This window comes from Taudactylus pleione, unplaced genomic scaffold, assembly GCF_031769625.1.
Source record: "Taudactylus pleione unplaced genomic scaffold, aTauple2 ptg000593l, whole genome shotgun sequence".
NCBI classification, from domain to species: Eukaryota; Metazoa; Chordata; class Amphibia; order Anura; family Myobatrachidae; genus Taudactylus; species Taudactylus pleione.
In genome coordinates, this window is record NW_028284995.1 from 905,986 (window position 1) to 926,292 (window position 20,307).

Consider the following 20,307-nt stretch of genomic DNA (forward strand, 5'->3'; position numbering starts at 1 on the left):
ATATTGATACTAAACTTTGTGTAACCATGCAAACATAGCTCAGTTGAGGTCTTAGTGACTTTTGCCATACACCAACCTTGCTGAAATAGCTCAGTTGGGAGAGCGTTAGTCTGTAGATCTAAAGGTCCCTGGTTCGATCCCGGGTTTCGGCATGTTTGAGTGCATTTTTCTTTTTTCCTTGAGTAGTGATCAGAATCTAATTATTTCAAATTTAAAAAAAGTAATTTCTTAACATAGTTGAGGATTCAGTAGTAACTTCTAAATGATGAGAATGTTTATTTAACAACATGGTGCATGAATACAGCTTAAGTATTGTTTTCATGTTGTAAGTCATGCTACTCTAACCATTATGAAAACTTGAAGTAATCTAACAATGCTTCCTGACCACAATTTGTTAAAACTTTTACTTAAATGTATGATTAATTGTTTGTAATGGATATATTTACAGAATAAAACACAAATTTTCTTTTCATTTCATGCAATCATGATGACAGAAAAATATTGATACTAAACCTTGTGTAAGCATGCAAACATAGCTCAGTTGAGGTCTTAGTGACTTTTGCCATACACAGACTTTGCCGAAATAGCTCAGTTGGGAGAGTGTTAGACTGAAGATCTAAAGGTCCCGGGTTTCAGCATGTTTGAGTACCTTTTTTCTTATTTCCTTGAGTAGTTATCAGTATTTAAGTATTTCAAATGTAAACAACATCGTTGCTTAACATAGTTGAGTATTCTGTAGAAACTTCTAAATGATGAGAATGTTATTTAACAACACGGTGTATAAATGCAGCTTAAATATTGTTTTCATGTTGTCCGTCATGCTACTCTATTATGAAAATTTTAAGTAAACAAACTGCTTCCTGACCACAATTTGTTAAAACTTTTATTAAATGTACGATTAATGGTTTGTAATTTATATATTTACAGTATAAAACACATCTTTTCTCTTCATTTCATGCAATCATGATGACAGAAAAATATTGATACTTAACCTTGTGTAAACAATCCAAACATAGCTCAGTTGAGGTCTTATTGACTTTTGCCAAACTCCGACCTCGCAGAAATAGCTCATTTGGGAAAGCGTTATACTGAAGATCTAAATGTCCGTGGTTCGATCCCGGGTTTCGGCATGTTTGAGTTCTTTTTTCTTTTTGCCTTGAGTAGTGATCAGAATTTAATTATTTCAAATTTAAACAACATCATTTCTTTACATAGTTGAGTATTCAGTAGTAACTTCTAAATGATGATTATGTTTATTTAACAACACGGTGCATAAATACAGCTTAAATATTGTTTTCATGTTGTCCATCATGCTACTCTATTATGAAAATTTGAAGTAATCTAACAATGCTTCCTGACCACAATTTGTTAAAACTTTTACTTAAATGTATGATTAAGGGTTTGTAAAGGATATATTTACAGTATAAAACACATATTTTCTTTTCATTTCATGCAATCATGATGACAGAAAAATATTGATACTAAACCTTGTGTAAGCATGCAAACATAGCTCAGTTGAGGTCTTAGTGACTTTTGCCAAACACCGACCTTGCCGAAATAGCTCATTTGGGAGAGCGTTATACTGAAGATCTAAATGTCCGTGGTTCAATCCCGGGTTTCGGCATGTTTGAGTGCTTTTTTCTTTTTCCCTTGAGTAGTGATCAGTATTTAATTATTTCAAATATAAACAACATCATTTCTTAACATAGTTGAGTATTCAGTAGTATCTCCTAAATGATGAGAATGTTTATTTAACAACACGGTGCAAAAAAACAGCTTAAATATTGTTTTTATGTTGTCCGTCATGCTACTCTATTATGAAAATTTGAAATAATCTAACAATGCTTAATGACCACAATTTGTTAAAACTTTTACATAAATGTATAATTAAGGGTTATACAGTATAAAACACATATTTTCTTTTCATTTCATGCAATCCTGTTGGAAGAAAAATATTGATACTAAACCTTGTGTAACCATGCAAACATAGCTCAGTTGAGGTCTTAGTGACTTTTGCCATACACAGACTTTGCCAAATAGCTCAGTTGGGAGAGCGTTAGACTGAAGATCTAAAGGTCCCGGGTTTCAGCATGTTTCAGTAACTTTTTTCTTCTTTCCTTGAGCAGTTATCAGTTTTTAAGTATTTCAAATGTAAACAACATTGTTTCTTAACATAGTTGAGTATTCAGTAGTAACTTCTAAATGATGAGAATGTTTATTTAACAACACGGTGCCTAAATACAGCTTAAACATTGTTTTCATGTTGTCCATCATGCTACTCTATTATGAAATTTTGAAGTAAACTAACTGCTTCCTGACCACAATTTGTTAAAACTTTTACTTAAATGTACGATTAAGGGTTTGTAATTTATATATTTACAGTATAAAACACATCTTTTCTCTTCATTTCATGCAATCATGATGACAGAAAAATATTGATACTTAACCTTGTGTAACCATGCAAACATAGCTCGGTTGAGGTCTTAGTGACTTTTGCCATACACAGACTTTGCCGAAATAGCTCAGTTGGGAGAGCGTTAGACTGAAGATCTAAAGGTCCCTGGTTCGATCACGGGTTTCGGCATGTTAGAGTGCATTTTTTCTTATTTCCTTGAGTAGTGATCAGAATTTAATTATTTCAACTTTAAACAACATCATTTCTTAACATAGTTGAGTATTCAGTAGTAACTTCTAAATGATGAGAATGTTTATTTAACAACACGGTGCATAAATACAGCTTAAATATTGTTTTCATGTTGTAAGTCATGCTACTCTAACTATTAGGAAAATTTGAAGAAATCTAACAATGCTTCCTGACCACAATTTGTTAAAACTTTTACTTAAATGTATGATTAAGGGTTTGTAATGGATATATTTACAGTATAAAACACATATTTTCTTTTCATTTCATGCAATCATGATGACGGAAAAATATTGATACAAAACCTTGTGTAAGCATGCAAACATAGCTCAGTTGAGGTCTTAGTGACTTTTGCCATACACAGACTTTACCGAAATAGCTCAGTTGGGAGAGCATTAAACTGAAGATCTAAAGGTCACGGGTCTCAGCATGTTTGAGTACATTTTTTCTATTTTCCTTGAGTAGTTATCAGTATTTAATTATTTCAAATGTAATCAACTACATTTCTTAACATAGTTGAGTATTCAGTAGTAACTTCTAAATGACGAGAATGTTTATTTAACAACACGGTGCAAAAATACAGCTTAAATATTGTTTTCATGTTGTAAGTCATGCTACTCTAACTATAATGAAAATTTGAAGTAATCTAACAATGCTTCCTGACCACAATTTGTTAAAACTTTTACTTAAATGTATGATTCAGGGTTTGTAATGGATATATTTACAGTATAAAACACATATTTTCTTTTCATTTCATGCAATCAAGATGACAGAAAAATATTGATACTAAACCTTGTGTAAGCATGCAAACATAGCTCAGTTGAGGTCTTAGTGACTTTTGCCATACACAGACTTTGCCGAAATAGCTCAGTTGGGAAAGCATTAGACTGAAGCTCTAAAGGACCCGGGTCTCAGCATGTTTGAGTACTTTTTTCTTTTTTCCTTGAGTAGTTATCAGTATTTAATTATTTCAAATGTAAACAATATCATTTCTTAACATAATTGAGTATTCAGTAGTATCTTCTAAATGATGAGAATGTTTATTTAACAACACGGTGCATAAATACAGCTTAAATATTGTTTTCATGTTGTCCGTCATGCTACTCTATTATGAAAATTTGAAGCTTCCTGACCACAATTTGATAAAACTTTTACTTTAATGTACGATTAAGGGTTTGTAATTTATATATTTACAGTATAAAACACATCTTTTCTCTTCATTTCATGGAACCATGGTGTCAGAAAAATATTGATACTTAACCTTGTGTATCCATGCAAAAATAGCTCAGTTGAGGTCTTAGTGACTTTTGCCATACACCGACCTTGCCGAAATAGCTCAGTTGGGAGAGCGTTAGACTGAAGATCTAAAGGTCCCTGGTTCGATCCTGGGTTTCGGCATGTTAGAATGCCTTTTTTCTTTTTTCCTTGAGTAGTGATCAGAATTTAATTATTTCAAATTTAAACAACATCATTTCTTAACATAGTTGAGTATTCAGTAGTAACTTCTAAATGATGAGAATGTTTATTTAACAACATGGTGAATAAATACAGCTTAAATATTGTTTTCATGTTGTAAGTCATGCTACTCTAACTATTATGAAAACTTGTAGTAATCTAACAATGCTTCCTGACCACAATTTGTTAAAACTTTTACTTAAATGTATGATTAATTGTTTGTAATGGATATATTTACAGTATAAAACACAAATTTTCTTTTCATTTCATGCAATCATGATGACAGAAAAATATTGATACTAAATCTTGTGTAAGCATGCAAACATAGCTCAGTTGAGGTCTTAGTGACTTTTGCCAAACACCGACCTTGCCGAAATAGCTCATTTGGGAGAGCGTTAGACTGAAGATCTAAATGTCCGTGGTTCGATCCCGGGTTTCGGCATGTTTGAGTGCTTTTTTCTTTTTCCCTTGAGAAGTGATCAGAATTTAATTATTTCAAATTTAAACAACATCATTTCTTTACATAGTTGAGTATTCAGTAGTAACTTCTAAATGATGAGAATGTTTATTTAACAACACGGTGCATAAATACAGCTTAAATATTGTTTTCATGTTGTAAGTCATGCTAATCTATTATGAAAATTTGAAGTAATCTAACAATGCTTCCTGACCACAATTTGTTAAAACTTTTACTTAAATGTATAATTAATGGTTATACAGTATAATACACATATTTTCTTTTCATTTCATGCAATCATGATGACAGAAAAATATTGATACTAAACCTTGTGTAAGCATGCAAACATAGCTCAGTTGAGGTCTTAGTGACTTTTGCCATACACAGACTTTGCCGAAATAGCTCAGTTGGGAGAGCATTAGACTGAAGCTCTAAAGGACCCGGGTCTCAGCATGTTTGAGTACATTTTTTCTTTTTTCCTTGAGTAGTTATCAGTATTTAATTATTTCAAATGTAAACAATATCATTTCTTAACATAGTTGAGTATTCAGTAGTATCTTCTAATTGATGAGAATGTTTAATTAATAACACGGTGCATAAATACAGCTTAAATATTGTTTTCATGTTGTCCGTCATGCTACTCTATTATGAAAATTTGAAGCTTCCTGACCACAATTTGATAAAACTTTTAATTAAATGTACGATTAAGGGTTTGTAATTTATCTATTTACAGTATAAAACACATCTTTTCTCTTCATTTCATGGAACCATGATGTCAGAAAAATATTGATACTTAACCTTGTGTAACCATGCAAAAATAGCTCAGTTGAGGTCTTAGTGACTTTTGCCATACACCGACCTTGCCGAAATAGCTCTCTTGGGCGAGCGTTAGACTGAAGATCTAAAGGTCCCTGGTTCGATCCCGGGTTTCGGCATGTTAGAGTGCATTTTTTCTTTTTTCCTTGAGTAGTGATCAGAATTTAATTATTTCAAATATAAACAACATCATTTTTTAACATAGTTGAGTATTCAGTAGTAACTTCTAAATGATGAGAATGTTTAATTAACAACACGGTGCATAAAATACAGCTTAAATATTGTTTTCATGTTGTAAGTCATGCTACTCTAACTATTATGAAAATTTGAAGTAATCTAACAATGCTTCCTGACCACAATTTGCTAAAACTTTTACTTAAATGTATGATTAAGGGTTTGTAATGGATATATTTACAGTATAAAACACATATTTTCTTTTCATTTCATGCAATCATGATGACAGAAAAATATTAATACTACACCTTGTGTAACCATGCAAACATAGCTCAGTTGAGGTCTTAGTGACTTTTGCCATACACAGACTTTGCTGAAATAGCTCAGTTGGGAGAGCGTTAGACTGAAGATCTAAAGGTCCCGGGTTTCAACATGTTTGAGTACCTTTTTTCTTATTTCCTTGAGTAGTTATCAGTATTTAAGTATTTCATATGTAAACAACATCGTTTCGTAACATTGTTGAGTATTCAGTAGTAACTTCTAAATGATGAGAATGTTTATTTAACAACACTGTGCATAAATACAGCTTAAATATTGTTTTCATGTTGTCCGTCATGCTACTCTATTATGAAAATTTGAAGTAATCTAACAATGCTTCCTGACCACAATTTGTTAAAACTTTTACTTAAATGTATAATTAAGGGTTATACAGTATAAAACACATATTTTCTTTTCATTTCATGCAATCATGATGACAGAAAAATATTGATACCAAACCTTGTGTAAGCATGCAAACATAGCTCAGTTGAGGTCTTACTGACTTTTGCCATACACAGACTTTGCCGAAATAGCTCTGTTGGGAGAGCATTAGACTGAAGATCTAAAGGTCCCGGGTCTCAGCATGTTTGAGTACATTTTTTATTTTTTCCTTGAGTACTTATCAGTATTTAATTATTTCAAATGTAAACAACATCATTTCTTAACATAGTTAAGTATTCAGTAGTATCTTCTAAATGATGAGAATGTTTATTTAATAACACAGTGCATAAATACAGCTTAAATATTGTTTTCATGGTGTCCGTCATGCTACTCTATTATGAAAATTTGAAGCTTCCTGACCACAATTTGATAAAACTTTTACTTAAATGTATGATTAAGGGTTTGTAATTTATATATTTACAGTATAAAACACATCTTTTCTCTTCATTTCATTGAACCATGATGTCAGAAAAATATTGATACTTAACCTTGTGTAACCATGCAAACATAGCTCAGTTGAGGTCTTAGTGACTTTTGCCATACACAGACTTTGCTGAAATAGCTCATTTGGGAGAGCATTACAGTGAAGATCTAAAGGTCCCGGGTTTCAGCATGTTTGAGTACCTTTTTTCTTCTTTCCTTGAGTAGTTATCAGTTTTTAAGTATTTCAAATGTAAACAACATCGTTTCTTAACATAGTTGAGTATTCAGTAGAAACTTCTAAATGATGAGAATGTTTATTTAACAACACGGTGCATAAATACAGCTTAAATATTGTTTTCATGTTGTCCGTCATGCTATTCTATTATGAAAATTTGAAGTAAACAAACTGCTTCCTGACCACATTTTGTTAAAACTTTTACTTAAATGTACGATTAATGGTTTGTAATTTATACATTTACAGTATAAAACACATCTTTTCTCTTCATTTCATGCAGTCATGATGACAGAAAAATATTGACACTTAACCTTGTGTAACCATGCAAACATAGCTCAGTTGAGGTCTTAGTGACTTTTGCCAAACACCGACCTAGCCAAAATAGCTCATTTGGGAGAGCGTTAGACTGAAGATCTAAATGTCCGTGGTTCGATCTCGGGTTTCGGCATGTTTGAGTGCTTTTTACTTTTTCCCTTGAGTAGTGATCAGAATTTAATTATTTCAAATTTAAACAACATCATTTCTTTACATAGTTGAGTATTCAGTAGTAACTTCTAAATGATGAGAATGTTTATTTAACAACACGGTGCATAAATACAGCTTAAATATTGTTTTCATGTTGTCCGTCATGCTACTCTATTATGAAAATTTTAAGTAATCTATCAATGCTTCCTGACCACAAATTGATAAAACGTTTACTTAAACGTATGATTAAGGGTTTGTAATTTATATATTTACAGTATAAAACACATCTTTTCTCTTCATTTCATGCAACCATGATGTCAGAAAAATATTGATACTTAACCTTGTGTAACCATTCAAAAATAGCTCAGTTGAGGTCTTAGTGACTTTTGCCATGCACCATCCTTGCCGAAATAGCTCAGTTGGGAGAGCGTTAGACTGAAGATCTAAAGGTTCCTGGTTCGATCCCGGGTTTCGGCATGTTTGCGTGCATTTTTTCTTTTTTCCGTGAGTAGTGATCAGAATTTAATTATTTTATATTTAAACAACATCATTTCTTAACATTTTTGAGTATTCAGTAGTAACTTCTAAATGACGAGAATGTTTATTTAACAGCATGGTGCATAAATACAGCTTAAATATTGTTTTCATGTTGTAAGTCATGCTACTCTAACTATTATGAAAATTTGAAGTAATCTAACAATGCTTCCTGACGACAATTTGTTAAAACTTTTACTTAAATGTATGATTAAGGGTTTGTAATAGATATATTTACAGTATAAAACACCTATTTTCTTTTCATTTCATGCAATCATGATGACAGAAAAATACTGATACTAAACCTTGTGTAAGCATGCAAACATAGCTCAGTTGAGGTCTTAGTGACTTTTGCCATACACAGACTTTGCCGAAATAGCTCAGTTGGGAGAGCATTAGACTGAAGCTCTAAAGGACCAGGGACTCAGCATGTTTGAGTACGTTTTTTCTTTTTTCATTGAGTAGTTATCAGTATTTAATTATTTCAAATATAAACAACATCATTTCTTAACATAGTTGAGTATTCAGTAGTATCTCCTAAATGATGAGAATGTTTATTTAACAACACGGTGCAAAAAAACAGCTTAAATATTGTTTTCATGTTGTCCGTCATGCTACTCTATTATGAAAATTTGAAGTAATCTAACAATGCTTAATGACCACAATTTGTTAAAACTTTTACATAAATGTATAATTAAGGGTTATACAGTATAAAACACATATTTTCTTTTCATTTCATGCAATTCTGTTGGAAGAAAAATATTGATACTAAACATTGTGTAACCATGCAAACATAGCTCAGTTGAGGTCTTAGTGACTTTTGCCATACACAGACTTTGCCAAAATAGCTCAGTTGGGAGAGCGTTAGACTGAAGATCTAAAGGTCCCGGGTTTCAGCATGTTTCAGTAACTTTTTTCTTCTTTCCTTGAGCAGTTATCAGTTTTTAAGTATTTCAAATGTAAACAACATTGTTTCTTAACATAGTTGAGTATTCAGTAGTAACTTCTAAATGATGAGAATGTTTATTTAACAACACGGTGCCTAAATACAGCTTAAACATTGTTTTCATGTTGTCCATCATGCTACTCTATTATGAAAATTTGAAGTAAACTAACTGCTTCCTGACCACAATTTGTTAAAACTTTTACTTAAATGTACGATTAAGGGTTTGTAATTTATATATTTACAGTATAAAACACATCTTTTCTCTTCATTTCATGCAATCATGATGACAGAAAAATATTGATACTTAACCTTGTGTAACCATGCAAACATAGCTCAGTTGAGGTCTTAGTGACTTTTGCCGTACACAAACTTTGCCGAAATAGCTCAGTTGGGAGAGCGTTAGACTGAAGATCTAAAGGTCCCTGGTTCGATCACGGGTTTCGGCATGGTTGAGTGCTTTTTTCTTTTTTCCTTGAGTAGTGATCAGAATTTAATTATTTCAAATTTAAACAACATCATTTCTTAACATAGTTGAGTATTCAGTAGTAACTTCTAAATGATGAGATTGTTTATTTAACAACACGGTGCATAAATACAGCTTAAATATTGTTTTCATGTTGTCCGTCATGCTACTCTATTATGAAAATTTGAAGTAATCTAACAATGCTTCCTGACCACAATTTGATAAAACTTTTACTTAAATGTACGTTTAAGGGTTTGTAATTTATATATTTACAGTATAAAACACATCTTTTCTCTTCATTTCATGCAATCATGATGACAGAAAAATATTGATACTTAACCTTGTGTAACCATGCAAACATAGCTCAGTTGAGGTCTTAGTGACTTTTGCCATACACAGACTTTGCCGAAATAGCTCAGTTGGGAGAGCGTTAGACTGAAGATCTAAAGGTTCTGGGTTTCGGCATGTTTGAGTACGTTTCTTCTTTTTTTCTTGAGAAGTTATCAGTATTTAATTATTTCAAATTTAAAAAACGTAATATCTTAACAGAGTTGAGTATTCAGTAGTAAGTTCTAAATGATGAGAATGTTTTTTTAACAACATGGTGCATAAATACAGCTTAAATATTGTTTTCATGTTGTAAGTCATGCTACTCTAACCATTATGAAAATTTGAAGTAATCTAACAATGCTTCCTGACCACAATTTGTTAAAACTTTTACTTAAATGTATAATAAAGGGTTATACAGTATAAAACACATATTTTCTTTTCATTTCATGCAATCATGATGACAGAAAAATATTGATACTAAACCTTGTGTAACCATGCAAAAATAGCTCAGTTGAGGTCTTAGTGACTTTTGCCATACACCGACCTTGCCGAAATAGCTCAGTTGGGAGAGCGTTAGACTGAAGATCTAAATGTCCCTGGTTTGATCCCGTGTTTCGGCATGTTTGCGTGCATTTTTTCTTTTTTCCGTGAGTAGTGATCAGAATTTAATTATTTTATATTTAAACAACATCATTTCTTAACATTTTTGAGTATTCAGTAGTAACTTCTAAATGACGAGAATGTTTATTTAACAGCATTGTGCATAAATACAGCTTAAATATTGTTTTCATGTTGTAAGTCATGCTACTCTAACTATTAGGAAAATTTGAAGTAATCTAACAATGCTTCCTGACCACAATTTGTTAAAACTTTTACTTAAATGTATGATTAAGGGTTTGTAATAGATATATTTACAGTATAAAACACTTATTTTCTTTTCATTTCATGCAATCATGATGACAGAAAAATATTGATACTAAACCTTGTGTAAGCATGCAAACATAGCTCAGTTGAGGTCTTAGTGACTTTTGCCATACACAGACTTTGCCGAAATAGCTCAGTTGGGAGAGCATTAGACTGAAGCTCTAAAGGACCCGGGTCTCAGCATGTTTGAGTACATTTTTTCTTTTTTCCTTGAGAAGTTATGAGTATTTAATTATTTCAAATGTAAACAACATCATTTCTTAACATAGTTGAGTATTCAGAAGTATCTTCTAAATGATGAGAATGTTTATTTAATAACACGATGCATAAATACAGCTTAAATATTGTTTTCATGTTGTCCGTCATGCTACTCTATTATGAAAATTTGAAGCTTCCTGACCACAACTTGATAAAACTTTTACTTAAATGTACGATTAAGGGTTTGTAATTTATATATTTACAGTATAAAACACCTCTTTTCTCTTCATTTCATGGAACCATGATGTCAGAAAAATATTGATACTTAACCTTGTGTAACCATGCAAAAATAGCTCAGTTGAGGTCTTAGTGACTTTTGCCATACACTGACCTTGCCGAAATAGCTCAGTTGGGAGAGCGTTAAACTGAAGATCTAAAGGTCCCTGGTTCGATCCTGGGTTTCGTCATGTTAGAGTGCATTTTTTCTTTTTTCCTTGAGTAGTGATCAGAATTTAATTATTTCAAATTTAAACAACATCATTTCTTAACATAGTTGAGTATTCAGTAGTAACTTCTAAATGATGAGAATGTTTATTTAACAACATGGTGCATAAATACAGCTTAAGTATTGTTTTCATGTTGTAAGTCATGCTACTCTAACCATTATGAAAACTTGAAGTAATCTAACAATGCTTCCTGACCACAATTTGTTAAAACTTTTACTTAAATGTATGATTAATTGTTTGTAATGGATATATTTACAGTATAAAACACAAATTTTCTTTTCATTTCATGCAATCATGATGACAGAAAAATATTAATACTAAACCTTGTGTAACAATGCAAACATAGCTCAGTTGAGGCCTTAGTGACTTTGGCCATACACAGACTTTGCTGAAATAGCTCAGTTGGGAGAGCGTTAGACTGAAGATCTAAAGGTCCCGGGTTTCAAAATGTTTGAGTACTTTTTCTTATTTCCATGAGTAGTTATCAGTATTTAATTATTTCAAATTTAAACAACATCATTTCTTAACATAGTTGAGTATTCAGTAGTAACTTCTAAATGATGAGAATGTTTAATTAACACCACGGTGCATAAATACAGCTTAAATATTTTTTTCATGTTGTAAGTCATACTACTCTAACTATTATGAAAATTTGAAGTAATCTAACAATGCTTCCTGACCACAATTTGTTAAAACTTTTACTTAAATGTATAATTAAGGGTTATACAGTATAATACACATATTTTCTTTTCATTTCATGCAATCATGATGACAGAAAAATATTGATACTAAACCTTGTGTAACCATACAAACATAGCTCAGTTGAGGTCTTAGTGACTTTTGCCATACACAGACTTTGCCGAAATAGCTCAGTTGGGAGAGTGTTAGAATGAAGATCTAAAGGTCCCGGGTTTCAGCATGTTTCAGTACCTTTTTTCTTCTTTCCTTGAGCAGTTATCAGTTTTTAAGTAATTCAAATGTAAACAACATAATTTCTTAAAATAGTTGAGTATTCAGTTGTAACTTCTAAATGATGAGAATGTTTATTTAACAACACGGTGCATAAATACAGCTTAAATATTGTTTTCATGTTGTCCGTCATGCTACTCTATAATGAAAATTTGAAGTAATCTAACAATGCTTCCTGACCACAATTTGTTAAAACTTTTACTTAAATGTATAATTAAGGGTTATACAGTATAATATACATATTTTCTTTTCATTTCATGCAATCATGATGACAGAAAAATATTGATACTAAACTTTGTGTAACCATGCAAACATAGCTCAGTTGAGGTCTTAGTGACTTTTGCCATACACCAACCTTGCTGAAATAGCTCAGTTGGGAGAGCGTTAGTCTGTAGATCTAAAGGTCCCTGGTTCGATCCCGGGTTTCGGCATGTTTGAGTGCATTTTTCTTTTTTCCTTGAGTAGTGATCAGAATCTAATTATTTCAAATTTAAAAAAAGTAATTTCTTAACATAGTTGAGGATTCAGTAGTAACTTCTAAATGATGAGAATGTTTATTTAACAACATGGTGCATGAATACAGCTTAAGTATTGTTTTCATGTTGTAAGTCATGCTACTCTAACCATTATGAAAACTTGAAGTAATCTAACAATGCTTCCTGACCACAATTTGTTAAAACTTTTACTTAAATGTATGATTAATTGTTTGTAATGGATATATTTACAGAATAAAACACAAATTTTCTTTTCATTTCATGCAATCATGATGACAGAAAAATATTGATACTAAACCTTGTGTAAGCATGCAAACATAGCTCAGTTGAGGTCTTAGTGACTTTTGCCATACACAGACTTTGCCGAAATAGCTCAGTTGGGAGAGTGTTAGACTGAAGATCTAAAGGTCCCGGGTTTCAGCATGTTTGAGTACCTTTTTTCTTATTTCCTTGAGTAGTTATCAGTATTTAAGTATTTCAAATGTAAACAACATCGTTGCTTAACATAGTTGAGTATTCTGTAGAAACTTCTAAATGATGAGAATGTTATTTAACAACACGGTGTATAAATGCAGCTTAAATATTGTTTTCATGTTGTCCGTCATGCTACTCTATTATGAAAATTTTAAGTAAACAAACTGCTTCCTGACCACAATTTGTTAAAACTTTTATTAAATGTACGATTAATGGTTTGTAATTTATATATTTACAGTATAAAACACATCTTTTCTCTTCATTTCATGCAATCATGATGACAGAAAAATATTGATACTTAACCTTGTGTAAACAATCCAAACATAGCTCAGTTGAGGTCTTATTGACTTTTGCCAAACTCCGACCTCGCAGAAATAGCTCATTTGGGAAAGCGTTATACTGAAGATCTAAATGTCCGTGGTTCGATCCCGGGTTTCGGCATGTTTGAGTTCTTTTTTCTTTTTGCCTTGAGTAGTGATCAGAATTTAATTATTTCAAATTTAAACAACATCATTTCTTTACATAGTTGAGTATTCAGTAGTAACTTCTAAATGATGATTATGTTTATTTAACAACACGGTGCATAAATACAGCTTAAATATTGTTTTCATGTTGTCCATCATGCTACTCTATTATGAAAATTTGAAGTAATCTAACAATGCTTCCTGACCACAATTTGTTAAAACTTTTACTTAAATGTATGATTAAGGGTTTGTAAAGGATATATTTACAGTATAAAACACATATTTTCTTTTCATTTCATGCAATCATGATGACAGAAAAATATTGATACTAAACCTTGTGTAAGCATGCAAACATAGCTCAGTTGAGGTCTTAGTGACTTTTGCCAAACACCGACCTTGCCGAAATAGCTCATTTGGGAGAGCGTTATACTGAAGATCTAAATGTCCGTGGTTCAATCCCGGGTTTCGGCATGTTTGAGTGCTTTTTTCTTTTTCCCTTGAGTAGTGATCAGTATTTAATTATTTCAAATATAAACAACATCATTTCTTAACATAGTTGAGTATTCAGTAGTATCTCCTAAATGATGAGAATGTTTATTTAACAACACGGTGCAAAAAAACAGCTTAAATATTGTTTTTATGTTGTCCGTCATGCTACTCTATTATGAAAATTTGAAATAATCTAACAATGCTTAATGACCACAATTTGTTAAAACTTTTACATAAATGTATAATTAAGGGTTATACAGTATAAAACACATATTTTCTTTTCATTTCATGCAATCCTGTTGGAAGAAAAATATTGATACTAAACCTTGTGTAACCATGCAAACATAGCTCAGTTGAGGTCTTAGTGACTTTTGCCATACACAGACTTTGCCAAATAGCTCAGTTGGGAGAGCGTTAGACTGAAGATCTAAAGGTCCCGGGTTTCAGCATGTTTCAGTAACTTTTTTCTTCTTTCCTTGAGCAGTTATCAGTTTTTAAGTATTTCAAATGTAAACAACATTGTTTCTTAACATAGTTGAGTATTCAGTAGTAACTTCTAAATGATGAGAATGTTTATTTAACAACACGGTGCCTAAATACAGCTTAAACATTGTTTTCATGTTGTCCATCATGCTACTCTATTATGAAATTTTGAAGTAAACTAACTGCTTCCTGACCACAATTTGTTAAAACTTTTACTTAAATGTACGATTAAGGGTTTGTAATTTATATATTTACAGTATAAAACACATCTTTTCTCTTCATTTCATGCAATCATGATGACAGAAAAATATTGATACTTAACCTTGTGTAACCATGCAAACATAGCTCGGTTGAGGTCTTAGTGACTTTTGCCATACACAGACTTTGCCGAAATAGCTCAGTTGGGAGAGCGTTAGACTGAAGATCTAAAGGTCCCTGGTTCGATCACGGGTTTCGGCATGTTAGAGTGCATTTTTTCTTATTTCCTTGAGTAGTGATCAGAATTTAATTATTTCAACTTTAAACAACATCATTTCTTAACATAGTTGAGTATTCAGTAGTAACTTCTAAATGATGAGAATGTTTATTTAACAACACGGTGCATAAATACAGCTTAAATATTGTTTTCATGTTGTAAGTCATGCTACTCTAACTATTAGGAAAATTTGAAGAAATCTAACAATGCTTCCTGACCACAATTTGTTAAAACTTTTACTTAAATGTATGATTAAGGGTTTGTAATGGATATATTTACAGTATAAAACACATATTTTCTTTTCATTTCATGCAATCATGATGACGGAAAAATATTGATACAAAACCTTGTGTAAGCATGCAAACATAGCTCAGTTGAGGTCTTAGTGACTTTTGCCATACACAGACTTTACCGAAATAGCTCAGTTGGGAGAGCATTAAACTGAAGATCTAAAGGTCACGGGTCTCAGCATGTTTGAGTACATTTTTTCTATTTTCCTTGAGTAGTTATCAGTATTTAATTATTTCAAATGTAATCAACTACATTTCTTAACATAGTTGAGTATTCAGTAGTAACTTCTAAATGACGAGAATGTTTATTTAACAACACGGTGCAAAAATACAGCTTAAATATTGTTTTCATGTTGTAAGTCATGCTACTCTAACTATAATGAAAATTTGAAGTAATCTAACAATGCTTCCTGACCACAATTTGTTAAAACTTTTACTTAAATGTATGATTCAGGGTTTGTAATGGATATATTTACAGTATAAAACACATATTTTCTTTTCATTTCATGCAATCAAGATGACAGAAAAATATTGATACTAAACCTTGTGTAAGCATGCAAACATAGCTCAGTTGAGGTCTTAGTGACTTTTGCCATACACAGACTTTGCCGAAATAGCTCAGTTGGGAAAGCATTAGACTGAAGCTCTAAAGGACCCGGGTCTCAGCATGTTTGAGTACTTTTTTCTTTTTTCCTTGAGTAGTTATCAGTATTTAATTATTTCAAATGTAAACAATATCATTTCTTAACATAATTGAGTATTCAGTAGTATCTTCTAAATGATGAGAATGTTTATTTAACAACACGGTGCATAAATACAGCTTAAATATTGTTTTCATGTTGTCCGTCATGCTACTCTATTATGAAAATTTGAAGCTTCCTGACCACAATTTGATAAAACTTTTACTTTAATGTACGATTAAGGGTTTGTAATTTATATATTTACAGTATAAAACACATCTTTTCTCTTCATTTCATGGAACCATGGTGTCAGAAAAATATTGATACTTAACCTTGTGTATCCATGCAAAAATAGCTCAGTTGAGGTCTTAGTGACTTTTGCCATACACCGACCTTGCCGAAATAGCTCAGTTGGGAGAGCGTTAGACTGAAGATCTAAAGGTCCCTGGTTCGATCCTGGGTTTCGGCATGTTAGAATGCCTTTTTTCTTTTTTCCTTGAGTAGTGATCAGAATTTAATTATTTCAAATTTAAACAACATCATTTCTTAACATAGTTGAGTATTCAGTAGTAACTTCTAAATGATGAGAATGTTTATTTAACAACATGGTGAATAAATACAGCTTAAATATTGTTTTCATGTTGTAAGTCATGCTACTCTAACTATTATGAAAACTTGTAGTAATCTAACAATGCTTCCTGACCACAATTTGTTAAAACTTTTACTTAAATGTATGATTAATTGTTTGTAATGGATATATTTACAGTATAAAACACAAATTTTCTTTTCATTTCATGCAATCATGATGACAGAAAAATATTGATACTAAACCTTGTGTAAGCATGCAAACATAGCTCAGTTGAGGTCTTAGTGACTTTTGCCAAACACCGACCTTGCCGAAATAGCTCATTTGGGAGAGCGTTAGACTGAAGATCTAAATGTCCGTGGTTCGATCCCGGGTTTCGGCATGTTTGAGTGCTTTTTTCTTTTTCCTTGAGAAGTGATCAGAATTTAATTATTTCAAATTTAAACAACATCATTTCTTTACATAGTTGAGTATTCAGTAGTAACTTCTAAATGATGAGAATGTTTATTTAACAACACGGTGCATAAATACAGCTTAAATATTGTTTTCATGTTGTAAGTCATGCTAATCTATTATGAAAATTTGAAGTAATCTAACAATGCTTCCTGACCACAATTTGTTAAAACTTTTACTTAAATGTATAATTAATGGTTATACAGTATAATACACATATTTTCTTTTCATTTCATGCAATCATGATGACAGAAAAATATTGATACTAAACCTTGTGTAAGCATGCAAACATAGCTCAGTTGAGGTCTTAGTGACTTTTGCCATACACAGACTTTGCCGAAATAGCTCAGTTGGGAGAGCATTAGACTGAAGCTCTAAAGGACCCGGGTCTCAGCATGTTTGAGTACATTTTTTCTTTTTTCCTTGAGTAGTTATCAGTATTTCATTATTTCAAATGTAAACAATATCATTTCTTAACATAGTTGAGTATTCAGTAGTATCTTCTAATTGATGAGAATGTTTAATTAATAACACGGTGCATAAATACAGCTTAAATATTGTTTTCATGTTGTCCGTCATGCTACTCTATTATGAAAATTTGAAGCTTCCTGACCACAATTTGATAAAACTTTTAATTAAATGTACGATTAAGGGTTTGTAATTTATCTATTTACAGTATAAAACACATCTTTTCTCTTCATTTCATGGAACCATGATGTCAGAAAAATATTGATACTTAACCTTGTGTAACCATGCAAAAATAGCTCAGTTGAGGTCTTAGTGACTTTTGCCATACACCGACCTTGCCGAAATAGCTCTCTTGGGCGAGCGTTAGACTGAAGATCTAAAGGTCCCTGGTTCGATCCCGGGTTTCGGCATGTTAGAGTGCATTTTTTCTTTTTTCCTTGAGTAGTGATCAGAATTTAATTATTTCAAATATAAACAACATCATTTTTTAACATAGTTGAGTATTCAGTAGTAACTTCTAAATGATGAGAATGTTTAATTAACAACACGGTGCATAAAATACAGCTTAAATATTGTTTTCATGTTGTAAGTCATGCTACTCTAACTATTATGAAAATTTGAAGTAATCTAACAATGCTTCCTGACCACAATTTGCTAAAACTTTTACTTAAATGTATGATTAAGGGTTTGTAATGGATATATTTACAGTATAAAACACATATTTTCTTTTCATTTCATGCAATCATGATGACAGAAAAATATTAATACTACACCTTGTGTAACCATGCAAACATAGCTCAGTTGAGGTCTTAGTGACTTTTGCCATACACAGACTTTGCTGAAATAGCTCAGTTGGGAGAGCGTTAGACTGAAGATCTAAAGGTCCCGGGTTTCAACATGTTTGAGTACCTTTTTTCTTATTTCCTTGAGTAGTTATCAGTATTTAAGTATTTCATATGTAAACAACATCGTTTCGTAACATTGTTGAGTATTCAGTAGTAACTTCTAAATGATGAGAATGTTTATTTAACAACACTGTGCATAAATACAGCTTAAATATTGTTTTCATGTTGTCCGTCATGCTACTCTATTATGAAAATTTGAAGTAATCTAACAATGCTTCCTGACCACAATTTGTTAAAACTTTTACTTAAATGTATAATTAAGGGTTATACAGTATAAAACACATATTTTCTTTTCATTTCATGCAATCATGATGACAGAAAAATATTGATACCAAACCTTGTGTAAGCATGCAAACATAGCTCAGTTGAGGTCTTACTGACTTTTGCCATACACAGACTTTGCCGAAATAGCTCTGTTGGGAGAGCATTAGACTGAAGATCTAAAGGTCCCGGGTCTCAGCATGTTTGAGTACATTTTTTATTTTTTCCTTGAGTACTTATCAGTATTTAATTATTTCAAATGTAAACAACATCATTTCTTAACATAGTTAAGTATTCAGTAGTATCTTCTAAATGATGAGAATGTTTATTTAATAACACAGTGCATAAATACAGCTTAAATATTGTTTTCATGGTGTCCGTCATGCTACTCTATTATGAAAATTTGAAGCTTCCTGACCACAATTTGATAAAACTTTTACTTAAATGTATGATTAAGGGTTTGTAATTTATATATTTACAGTATAAAACACATCTTTCTCTTCATTTCATTGAACCATGATGTCAGAAAAATATTGATACTTAACCTTGTGTAACCATGCAAACATAGCTCAGTTGAGGTCTTAGTGACTTTTGCCATACACAGACTTTGCTGAAATAGCTCATTTGGGAGAGCATTACAGTGAAGATCTAAAGGTCCCCGGGTTTCAGCATGTTTGAGTACCTTTTTTCTTCTTTCCTTGAGTAGTTATCAGTTTTTAAGTATTTCAAATGTAAACAACATCGTTTCTTAACATAGTTGAGTATTCAGTAGAAACTTCTAAATGATGAGAATGTTTATTTAACAACACGGTGCATAAATACAGCTTAAATATTGTTTTCATGTTGTCCATCATGCTATTCTATTATGAAAATTTGAAGTAAACAAACTGCTTCCTGACCACATTTTGTTAAAACTTTTACTTAAATGTAACGATTAATGGTTTGTAATTTATACATTTACAGTATAAAACACATCTTTTCTCTTCATTTCATGCAGTCATGATGACAGAAAAATATTGACACTTAACCTTGTGTAACCATGCAAACATAGCTCAGTTGAGGTCCTTAGTGACTTTTGCCAAACACCGACCTAGCCAAAATAGCTCATTTGGGAGAGCGTTAGACTGAAGATCTAATGTCCGTGGTTCGATCTCGGGTTTCGGCATGTTTGAGTGCTTTTTACTTTTTCCCTTGAGTAGTGATCAGAATTTAATTATTTCAAATTTAAACAACATCATTTCTTTACATAGTTGAGTATTCAGTAGTAACTTCTAATGATGAGAATGTTTATTTAACAACACGGTGCATAAATACAGCTTAAATATTGTTTTCATGTTGTCCGTTCATGCTACTCTATTATGAAAAATTTTAAGTAATCTATCAATGCTTCCTGACCACAAATTGATAAAACGTTTACTTAAACGTATGATTAAGGGTTTGTAATTTATATATTTACAGTATAAAACACATCTTTTCTCTTCATTTCATGC

The 20,307-nt window shown here is 31.7% G+C and overlaps 8 non-coding genes across 8 annotated transcripts; all 8 read left to right on the top strand.

Annotated features, from left to right (window-relative positions):
* The first annotated feature begins 79 nt into the window (after positions 1 to 79).
* On the top strand, positions 80 to 152 carry TRNAY-GUA (transfer RNA tyrosine (anticodon GUA)). Its single transcript has one exon. It is a non-coding gene; the product is annotated as a tRNA-Tyr (tRNA).
* A 2,359-nt stretch (positions 153 to 2,511) lies between these two features.
* On the top strand, positions 2,512 to 2,584 carry TRNAF-GAA (transfer RNA phenylalanine (anticodon GAA)). The gene has a single exon. It is a non-coding gene; the product is annotated as a tRNA-Phe (tRNA).
* Positions 2,585 to 3,966: 1,382 nt separating this feature from the next.
* Positions 3,967 to 4,039, top strand: TRNAF-GAA (transfer RNA phenylalanine (anticodon GAA)). The gene has a single exon. It is a non-coding gene; the product is annotated as a tRNA-Phe (tRNA).
* A 3,790-nt stretch (positions 4,040 to 7,829) lies between these two features.
* On the top strand, positions 7,830 to 7,902 carry TRNAF-GAA (transfer RNA phenylalanine (anticodon GAA)). The gene has a single exon. It is a non-coding gene; the product is annotated as a tRNA-Phe (tRNA).
* Positions 7,903 to 9,278: 1,376 nt separating this feature from the next.
* On the top strand, positions 9,279 to 9,351 carry TRNAF-GAA (transfer RNA phenylalanine (anticodon GAA)). The gene has a single exon. It is a non-coding gene; the product is annotated as a tRNA-Phe (tRNA).
* Positions 9,352 to 12,653: 3,302 nt separating this feature from the next.
* Positions 12,654 to 12,726, top strand: TRNAY-GUA (transfer RNA tyrosine (anticodon GUA)). Its single transcript has one exon. It is a non-coding gene; the product is annotated as a tRNA-Tyr (tRNA).
* A 2,359-nt stretch (positions 12,727 to 15,085) lies between these two features.
* Positions 15,086 to 15,158, top strand: TRNAF-GAA (transfer RNA phenylalanine (anticodon GAA)). The gene has a single exon. It is a non-coding gene; the product is annotated as a tRNA-Phe (tRNA).
* A 1,382-nt stretch (positions 15,159 to 16,540) lies between these two features.
* TRNAF-GAA (transfer RNA phenylalanine (anticodon GAA)) lies at positions 16,541 to 16,613 on the top strand. The gene has a single exon. It is a non-coding gene; the product is annotated as a tRNA-Phe (tRNA).
* The last annotated feature ends 3,694 nt before the right edge of the window (positions 16,614 to 20,307 follow it).